Source organism: Lissotriton vulgaris, chromosome 7 (genome assembly GCF_964263255.1).
Source record: "Lissotriton vulgaris chromosome 7, aLisVul1.2, whole genome shotgun sequence".
Lineage (NCBI taxonomy): Eukaryota > Metazoa > Chordata > Amphibia > Caudata > Salamandridae > Lissotriton > Lissotriton vulgaris.
Window position 1 is genome coordinate 776,505,824 of NC_141695.1, and position 10,244 is coordinate 776,516,067.

At 51.8% G+C, this 10,244-nt stretch overlaps 1 pseudogene; it reads right to left on the reverse strand.

Moving 5' to 3' along the window:
* Window positions 1-7,781: 7,781 nt before the first annotated feature.
* On the reverse strand, window positions 7,782-9,927 carry LOC147702397 (syncytin-1-like; annotated as a pseudogene).
* Between the last annotated feature and the right edge of the window lie 317 nt (window positions 9,928-10,244).

The following is a 10,244-nucleotide window of genomic DNA, read 5'->3' on the forward strand; positions in this document are numbered from 1 at the left end:
CATGAGTCAGAGGCAAAAAGATGGGGGAAAAACCACGCCAAGGATGTCAGGTCTAACACGTGTCCCCTCCAGCTGAAAGTGGGGAGAACTACCCAACCTCTTGGGAGTCCTCATCACTAAGGCGGAAGAATCTGGACAGACCATCAGCATTGGCGTGTTCTGTACCAGGGCGGTGCTCCACCGTGAAGTCCATCCCCTGTAGGGAAATGGACCACCTCAACAGTTTTGGATTCTCACCCCTCATATGCATTAACCATCTGAGGGGCCTGTGGTCGGTCTGAACACGGAAGTGAGTCCCAAACAGGTAGGGCCTCAGCTTCTTCAGAGCCCAGACCACAGCGAAAGCTTCCCTTTCGATTGCACTCCATCTCTGTTCCCTGGGGAGTAGCCTCCTACTAATGAAAGCCACCGGTTGGTCTTCACCCTCCTCATTGATCTGTGAGAGTACTGCTCCCACGCCTTGCTCTGAAGCGTCAGTTTGCACAATGAACTCACTTGAAAAGTCAGGTGCCTTAAGCACCGGTGCTGTGCACATGGCAGTTTTGAGGGTGTCAAAAGCAGTTTGACAGGCCTCAGTCCAATTCACTTTCCTGGGCTGATTTCTAGATGTCAGCTCTGTCAAAGGGGCTACAATGGTGCCATAACCTTTGACAAACCGTCTGTAATACCCGGTGAGACCTAAAAAGGCTCTCACCTCAGTCTGGGTCTTGGGGGGTTCCCAAGCCAGAATGGTATCAATCTTTGCCTGTAGGGGCGCCACCTGGCCGCTCCCCACCTGGTGTCCCAAGTACACCACAGATCCCTGCCCTATCTGGCACTTACTGGCCTTGATAGTGAGGCCTGCCTTTTGCAGAGCCTTCAACACTGCGCAGAGGTGTTGCAAGTGTTCCTCCCAAGTGGAGCTGAACACAGCAATGTCATCCAGGTATGCTGCGCTGAATTCCTCCAGCCCTGCTAATACCTGGTTGACCAGTCTCTGGAATGTGGCAGGGGCATTTTTCAACCCAAAGGGCATGACACGAAACTGGAAGTGCCCCTCTGGTGTTGAAAATGCTGATCTTTCCTTGGCCCCCTCAGTTAAGGCAATCTGCCAGTAACCTGAAGTCAAATCAAAGGTGCTCAGGTACCGGGCAGCTCCCAACCGATCCACCAGCTCATCAGCTCGGGGGATGGGGTGCGCGTCAGTCTTGGTGACCGCATTGAGCCCACGGTAGTCCACGCAGAAACGGAGTTCCTGGGGGCCACCAGGGGTAGCAGCTTTCTTAGGCACTAAGACCACTGGGCTAGCCCAGGGGCTGCTGGAGGGCTCAATGACCCCTAGCGCTAACATCTTAGAAACCTCTTCTTTGATGCTAGCCCTGACCTTGTCAGCCACTCTGTAAAACTTCTGTTTCACAGGCAGGTTGTCACCAGTGTCCACATCGTGGACACACCAGTCAGTGACACCTGGGGTCAGGGAAAACAGGGGGGCGAACTGACCCAAGACTTGGCGACAGTCCTGTTGCTGCTCTGGGGTCAGGGTGGGTGAGAGTATCACCCCATCAACTGACCCATCTTGCTCCTTGGTTGCCAGGAGGTCAGGGAGAGGATCACTATCCTCCTCCCCTCCTGCATCTGTAGCCATGAGCAAAGTCACTGCTGACCTCTCAAAGTGGGGTTTGAGGCGGTTTACATGCAACACTCTCAGGGGCTGCCTGGGAGTCTTCAGGTTAACCAAGTAGGTAACCTCGCTCTTGCGCTCCACCACCTCATATGGCCCAGACCACTTGTCACGGAGCGCACAAGGCTCCACTGGCTCCATCACCCACACTTTCTGCCCAGGTTGGAACTCCACAAGAGAGGTGTTCTGATCATACCATCTCTTCATTTCCTCCTGGCTAGCCTCCAGGTTCTCTTGAGCGAGCTTCCTGAAGCGCTTGGTCTGATTGCGGATGGCCAGCACATAGCTGAACACATCCTGAGGGGTTTTCCCACGGGATTTCTCCCACCCCTCCTTCACCAGAGTGAGAGGTCCTCTGACAGGGTGGCCATACAGCAACTCAAAGGGGCTGAACCCTAAGGATTTCTGAGGCACCTCCCTGTATGCAAATAACAGGCATGGTAACAAGACGTCCCACTTCCGCCTCATGGGCTCCTCTAGGCCCATAATCATGCCCTTCAGGGTGCGGTTGAATCTTTCAACCAACCCATTTCCTTGAGGATGGTAAGGTGTGGTAAACTTGTATGTCACTCCACACACCTCCCACAGAGACTTCATGTACCTAGAGATGAAGTTTGTACCCCTGTCAGAAACCACCTCTCTGGGGAATCCCACACGGGAAAAGATCCCCATTAAGGCACGGCCCACCACAGGGGCTGTGACTGTCCGGAGAGGGACTGCTTCAGGGTATCGGGTGGCATGGTCCACCAAGACCAGGATAAACCTGTTGCCTAAGGCTGTCTTGGGGTCCAGGGGCCCCACGATGTCAATGCCCACCCTCTCAAAAGGGGTGCTCACCACAGGAAAGGGTTGGAGGGGTGCCACGCACTTCCCTCCGCTCTTGCCACTGGCTTGACAAGTTTGGCAAGACTTACAAAAGGCAGCGACGTGCTTCTTCATCTGGGGCCAGTAGAAGTGGGTGACAAGCCTGTAATAGGTCTTGTCTTGCCCCAGATGTCCTGCGAGAGGCACGTCATGAGCCAGGCCCAGTAGGAAGTTCCTGAAGCGCTCGGGTACCACCAGCACACGGGCTGCACCGGGCTCAGCGAACTTAGGCTCACTATAAAGTAAGTCATCCTCCCAGTAGATCAAATGTTCCTTGGACCCCAGGCCTGCTGCCTGGTCTGCAGCCTGCTGCCGCACACCAATGAGGGAAGGGCACTCCTTTTGAGCTTGGCAGAATTCCTCCCTGGAGGGACCACCATCTTGCTGCCACTGGGACAGCTCAGGCAATTCCCCTAGTTCGGCCACCTGTTCCCCTGTAGGTTCCAGGGCATCCCCCTCAGGTTCTGCTTCCTCCTGGACCGTGGGAACAGTGGGGGCTGGTTTCCCGCGCCCTCTGCCCCTTCCTCTCTTGACAGGTCCCTGGGCCATTGTTCCAGGCTCCAGTTCTGCTAATCCACCCTTACTGGCTGCCATTGCACGTGTGGTCACACAGATCCACGCAGGCAAGCCCAACATTTCCAAGTGAGTCCTGTGCTCTACATCCTTCCATGGAGAGCTCTCCAGGTCATTACCTAATAGACAATCTACAGGCAAGGCATCACTTACAACAACTTCCAATGTACCGGAGACTCCTCCCCACTCAAATGGAACACGTGCCAACTTGCAGAGGCGCACTGAACTGTCAGCTGCCACCACAGGACGGAGTACATCGGGAATGATCTGCTCTTCAGACACCCATTGACACCTGACAGATGTCACACTGGCCCCTGTGTCTCTCAGAGCTTCTATCTCTTTTCCATTGATGGTCACCTTCTGCCCATATTTCTTAGTGTTTAAGGGCAGCAAGGTTTCCTGGGCCATCTCTTGGTCTCCTAAAGAGACAAGGGTCATCACTGCTAACCCCTCCTCCCCACTAGAAATCAAATCCCCTCCCAAAGCTACACTAGCTAATGCCGGTGTTGGAGCACCAGTGGGTGCTGGAGGTTTCTTTGGACATTTGGGGGCAATGTGCCCCACCTCCCTACAGACATAGCAAGTAGGTGGGGGCCTGTTGTCCTGCTTGCCCTTATGGGGCCAGGACTTCTTAGACTTGGGGGGTTGAGACTCTTTCTCCTGGGAACTATTTTGGGGCCCTTTAGAAGACTCCTTGTGATTACCCGTGTCCCCCCCACTCTTCTGCTGGGGACCCTGTCCACCCTTGGCTGGGGTACTTACCACCCCCTTGTGGACCCTGGTGCTAGTCCAGCGGTCCGCCTCTTTAGCAAGCTCACTGGGATCAGTTAACTTGCTGTCTAAAAGATGCTGGCGCAGCTCTGGAACACATAAACTACTTAAGTGCTCCCAACTAATCAAGTGACACAACCCCACATAATCAGTAACTTTGCTGCCCTTTATCCAACCTTCCAGTGCACGCGTGTACATACTCACACACTCCACCCAAGTACTTGAATCAAGCTTCTTGAAGTTCCTAAACTTCTGGCGGTACTGTTCTGCAGTGAGCCCATACCTGAGGCACAAAGCCTCCTTCATGGAGGGGTAGGCTAAAGTACCTGTTGCTTCTAAGGGTGCCAAGACATCCCTCCCAGAGGCCTCAAAGTGCTTCCATAAACCTGCCCCCCAACTTTTCTCAGGCACTTCATTCATCTTTAGGGCTAGTTCATACGCTCTAAACCACGCATAAATATCCTCACCCCTCTGATAATTCTGTACCAGATCCTTTGGTATGTATACCTTACCCGCCTGTACTGGTTGTGCGCTGCCACCATTAGAGCTGGACCCCCCTTGCTTTTCTTTGATGTCCAGCTCCCTCATGTTCCTCTCATGAACCAATTGGAGTTTCTTCTCCTCCAAAGCGAGAGCATGTCTTCTCTCCTCCGCCGCCTTCTCATTTTCAAGGCGCATTCTCCTTTCATCTGCTTGGGCTCTGAGTTTAAAAATCTCAATCTCATGAGCCCTAGCTCTCTGATTTTCCTCCACCTCCTCTGGAGAAATAACCCTACTGGAATGGTTGCTGCCAGCCTTAGATGCTGGCCGCGCTGGCAAATCACTGAGCGAAAAAACATTCTCCGGTGCGCCTTCCACTTCAGTAGCTTCTTCTGAGACATGTTTGGCCTCCCACCAGGCCCTTAGAGCTTTCTGCAGCTCTTCCTTGTTTGCGCTGCCCTTCACTGGGCATCCAAGCTGTTTGCAGAATTGTTTCAGGATATCCTTTCTGTAGTTGTACAGCTCCTGAATTTCGAATTCCACTTCCAATTCTACTCTCACGCTTGCCGCTTTCACAGACATGATGCTTCCTAACCTTTTCAACAAAAGGTTTCACCAAAAAGAAAAAAAATCTTGCGCAACCTGTGCTGCTAAACTAGACTAGTGATGTACAAGAGATCACTGCAGGTCAAGTGCAATTATTAGTTCAGAATCCGCACCGCTGCCCACCAATGTTAGATCTGGGGGTCTCTAGTTGGCAGAGGTAAGTACCTTAGACCAAGTAGGGACCCTTGCTTCTAGTCAGGGTGAAGGAATACACACAGTAGATAACCTCCGCTCTCCTCTAGGTAGCTTGGCGCGAGCAGGCAGGCTTATCCCCAAGGCAATGTGTATAATATTTGCACTCAACACAACAATAATCCCCAATCCACCACAAACTGAGACCACACAGGTAAGTATATTTTATAAAAATATATATAACTTTATCTAGTTTCAGGCAGTAAAAGGCAGTAATACGATAATCACTTTTTCAGGTAAAGGTTGCACTTAATCTTAGTGGTTGCAAGTAATTTCAGGAAGTTCTTATGTCATCAAATGTCTCAAGTCTCTCAAATCAGTATCCACAAGTGACCTAACTGATTTAAGTCACGTAGGTTTTGAAATAAAGGTCTAGCAATGCCAATGGGCTAAGTTATCCCAAATCAGCCTTCTCAAGCAATAAGCCCCAAGCGCGGCGAGCCCGCCTCACCAGATACTCCTGGGACTCCTTGTTTACTGATCACGCTCAGCCTCGCAGCCCCGGTGGATTTAGGCGCACCGCGCCTCACAGAGCACACTCGCTCCTTGCCCCGGCCAGTCCCAGCAGCCCTCCGCCCGCTCTCGGTTCCTCGGGGAGCGGCGGGGGACTAGCGCTGCGTTCCAAGCAGGGACAGGCAGGCCAGGGGCAGGGGGCACTCACGGCGCTCCCTCGGTGAGGTCGGGTCGGTCTTCCCCGGCTTCGTCACTCCCACGCAGCTTCCTACCAAGGAGGGCGCCGAGGACCAATCCGGTCGCGGCGTTCACGCCAAGCCTCCACACACGCCCGGGAGTCAGCCAATGACAGCGCGGCTCCCGGGACCAGCCCCTGGATGATGCTGAGCCGGCAGCCAATCAGTGCGCGGCCTCGGCGATGACGCGGCGGCGCTGGGCCAATCCCAGCGCGGCGTTACTGGAGGGGCTCGTCTTGCTGGGCCAATAGGAGCGCGGCGGCTTCGATCTTTGCTGCTGCAGCTCCTGGTCACGAACGGCCGCTTTGGAGGGTGTTTCTGGCCCCGGGCCGCGACGGTGATTTGGCGGCAATAGATTTTCGGGGCCCCAGGTCGCGGTTAGACCGTTTCTAACCAGCAGATCAGCAGGGGGGATCCTGGGCGCAGGGAAACACCGCGGGCCTCGTTTCACCCCTGAATCTGTGCCGATGAGCACAGCGATCGCTCCTCACAGCTGGCAATTAGAAACACGCGTTGGGGCAAAACACCACACGATCTTCTCAGCAGTTCTTGGCAAAGCTTGGGAACCTTTTGATCCTGGGTTCCAAACAGGAGGCCAGCTCTTCTCAGGCCCTTGGAGATTCAGTAAAGACACAGCACACAGCAAAGTCTTGGCAGTTTCAAGCAGGCAGGGCCACAGCACACAGCAAAGTCCCTTTCTTCTCCTCTCCTTCAGTTGGACAGCAGGATAGGTCAGCCCTTAAAGCACACAGCAAGGCAATCTTCCATCAGCTCCTTCAGCAGTCCTTCTTCTGGCAGAGGTTCCTCTTGATTGTAGAATCTGATTTTCTGTAGTCAGGGGTCCTTCTCTTATACCCCAAAAAGGCTTTGAAGTCCTTTGAAGTCTTTTGAAGTCTTTGTGCAAAGGGGGCCCTGAGCCCGGTCCAAACCAGTTCTGGGGGTCTGGGGTGTTTCTGGTTTCCTTCTTCCTCCCTGTCCCAGGGACAGAGGTGACAGTCGCCCAGCAGGAGGTGGAGCCAGCTTTGTGGTTAGGCAGGCACAGCCCTTCACTATCAGGTGCTATCTCCTCCCACTTCCCTGGCAGCAGATGCTGCCTTTCATCCACGGGGCTGGCTCAGATAACCCCCTGGGGCTCTGCAGACCCTGTCATCCTCAACCCAGACAGTCAATCCACAAACAGTCCCAGGCACACAGAAAGGTTTAGACAAGAGAACAGCCACTTTCTAAAAGTGCCATTCTCAAACACAGAATTTAAAAACAACCCTTACTAAAAGATGTGTTATTAAATTCTGAGTTCAGGGATATCTTTCACTTATGTCCCATCTTGTTCCTATGGGAAGATAGGCTGGGATCCAATGGGACCAGCCTCCCCCATGTTACTCTATGGAGCAAGATAGCCTTACAGCAGTGAGCACACAAAATGGCTGCTGCTCACTACCAGAGCATGTTACCTGCACTAGTACATGCTCTACCTTATCCATGCACTGCACCCTGCCCAGGGGGGTACCTTGAGCCTTCCATAGGGGTGACTGGTGTGCACAGACAGGGAAGGGTTAGGCCCAGCCAGTGGGGACACTGGCCAGGCGGACATGGCAGTCCACTGACTGCACACAGGCCCTGCGCTGGCAGGCCTGAGACATCATTTTAGGGCTACTCATGTGGGTGGCGCAATCTGCGCTGCAGGCCCACTAGTAGCATCTGTCATCACCAGCCCTGGCACACACAGTGCACTTTACTAGGGACTTCATGGTGACACAAATATGCCAATCAGGTATACCCAATCAATATGACAATTTACAGAGGGAGCACTTACCCTCTGACACTGATCAGCAGTGGCAGAGGGTCCAAAGCATCTAAACCAGCAAAAACGAAATCCAGCACAGCATCAAAAATACATGAGTCAGAGGCAAAAAGATGGGGGAAAAACCACGCCAAGGATGTCAGGTCTAACAGATTGTTATCATTTTCCAACCCCAGGAGACGAGTAGCTGCCAGAATCCAGAGCTCCAAGACCAGGGAGTTTCAGTTTCTTGATGGATTTCGGAGGCAATTCGGTGAAGCTTGGAGACAGCATCATATACTGACGGTGACGAATCAGGAATATACACACAACAGCTTGCGACGATGATGCAGCAGGCTCCTCCCCTATCCGCTAAGATGGCGTCCAGCACCATACGATTTTGGAGGGCAACCATGCGGGTGGCATCCAGTTTGGCAGAGTAGTTGGTGAGTATTCCTGCAGTCACATTAATTGTTGCTTCAAGGACTCTGGTAAGTCTTCTGATTTGGAGGCTGTTGGACATAGGACCCCAGTACAGCAACAGTCCTTTCATAGCATCTTAGAACTGTTGACCTGTGGTGTCTGTCTGGTTCACATCTGACAATTGTCTTCTTTGGCGGTGGTACGTATTGTCTCTGTTGAAAGCGGGTGGTAAGAGGAAAGCAATATAGCATTTCCACTCCAGTCGGGAGGTAACCATGTGTAAGCTTTGTTTCCACACACAAAATGCAATCCTATAGGAACGTGCAGATATGGGGTGAAATTGTCATAGGTCATTGTAGTATTGCATAGACTGACACCTACTGTTGTTTTTCCTCAGCCTTCCAGACATAATGTGCCAGGGCGTGGCGTGACAGAAATGGCAATAGTTTTAGCTCAAATGGTAACGAAAGTGTAACCCCACGTACCTCGCATAGGGGGTGGACATGAGGGTACGCATTAGTGCTGAGTCAAAGGCATTACAGATAGTATTGTTGTGGGCATGGAATATCCAAAGAAAGGGCTGGAATGTGGTAAGGTTGCCAGCATCGCCACGTGAGGAAAAGACGTTTGTCAGGTTGTACATCAGAGTGCAAGTATAAGCAGACAAGGCAGGGAACACTAGGAACTGTACAGTGTGTTGGGTTGCATGAGGTAGAAGTCCACAAACATAACAGTCAGTTGCACCCACAACTTGATTAAACTGATGCAGCATTTGGATGAAAGTTTTATTACTGAATTCAGAATGTCTGTTGAAGTGGGAATAAGGCCACAGAACATACGAATGCTCAGGAACTTCAGATGGTTGTGGGGTGTGAGGCAGGACAGTGTGATGGGCTGGAGCTGTTTCTTCAATAATCCAGAACACTACACTAAACAGAACAGTTAACGTAGTCAGGACAATCAGTAATATTGTCGGGGTACTATAAATTCTCATATTAGCTTTCTTCAGCGTGGGGGTAGTACCACGGGTGCATGTGGCCTCTGGATTCATACCATTCCCGTGTCGTTGACTGTTTTGTTCATCGGGGTAACATTGGCAGACCTGGATAATGGTCTTTGTTGGTAACCATTGTTCAAGGTGGTGCGTAGTCTTTGGTACTCATGAATAGGACGGATCGTGACATATCCAGGTTTTGGGGACATTGGTCCCACATTATCTTAACCTCCAGCCATGATAGCTCTAAAAGTGTCCCGACAGTACTGCAATGTACCGAATAGCCGCTGATAGTTGTTGGTTGCTTCACTGACCAATATTTGCCCCGGTAACCCACTACTAGGGGTACCCAGGACCCTCAGTCAAGTTTTACTACCGCCCTGCAGCAATGGACAATGGAGTACTAACGGCCCTTGGACCTGGGCTGGTTCTTCAGCTTAGCCTTGGATCGGAGGTAGTATCCGTCTGTTCCCTCGCCACTAAGTTCTAGTTCAGGTTCAGAATCTGAGTCACAGTCTATTGGTCTGTTGTGGGTCAGAACTTCTTTGTGTACTTTCAAGTTGTCTTCAGTTATGGGATCCACTTTTCTGTAGTGGGAGGCATAAACACAGTATTTCTTTCCCTCCACTTGCAAGGCCGTTCTGGTCCCCAGCAGCACCTGCAAGGGACCCTTCCAGCGAGGCTGCAGACACTGGGTGCGTGCAAAGTTCTTCGCCAGGACGAAGTCTCCGGGTTTGATATCATGGCCAGGGCCCTGAGATCTGTCTGTGACGGAGGCCCGGACCTGTTCATGGAGTAAAGACATTGTTTTAGTGAGTTTGTACAGATAATCAGTCAACACTTCCTGGGGAAGTTCAGTCAGGGATTTCGGAGATGGGGCATTCCAAATATTCATAGGTCTACCAAAAACTGTCTCGTAGGGAGTAAGGTGTAACTTAGAATGTGGGGCTGATCGTATAGACAGCAGAACTAGAGGTAGAGCATTTACCCAATTCAATCCTGTCTCATTATAACGTTCCACTAATCCTGCTGCCTGGGGGTGAAATGCAGCGTGGAATTTTTGTTTGACCCCCAGTCCCTCTAAGATATGTTTGACTGTCTGGCTGATTAAATGTGATCCTCGATCACTTTGCATCAATCTACAAAGGCCATACCGGGGAGAGAATTCCATCAGGAGTCCTTTAGATTTAGTAATGGCAGTATTATCCTTGG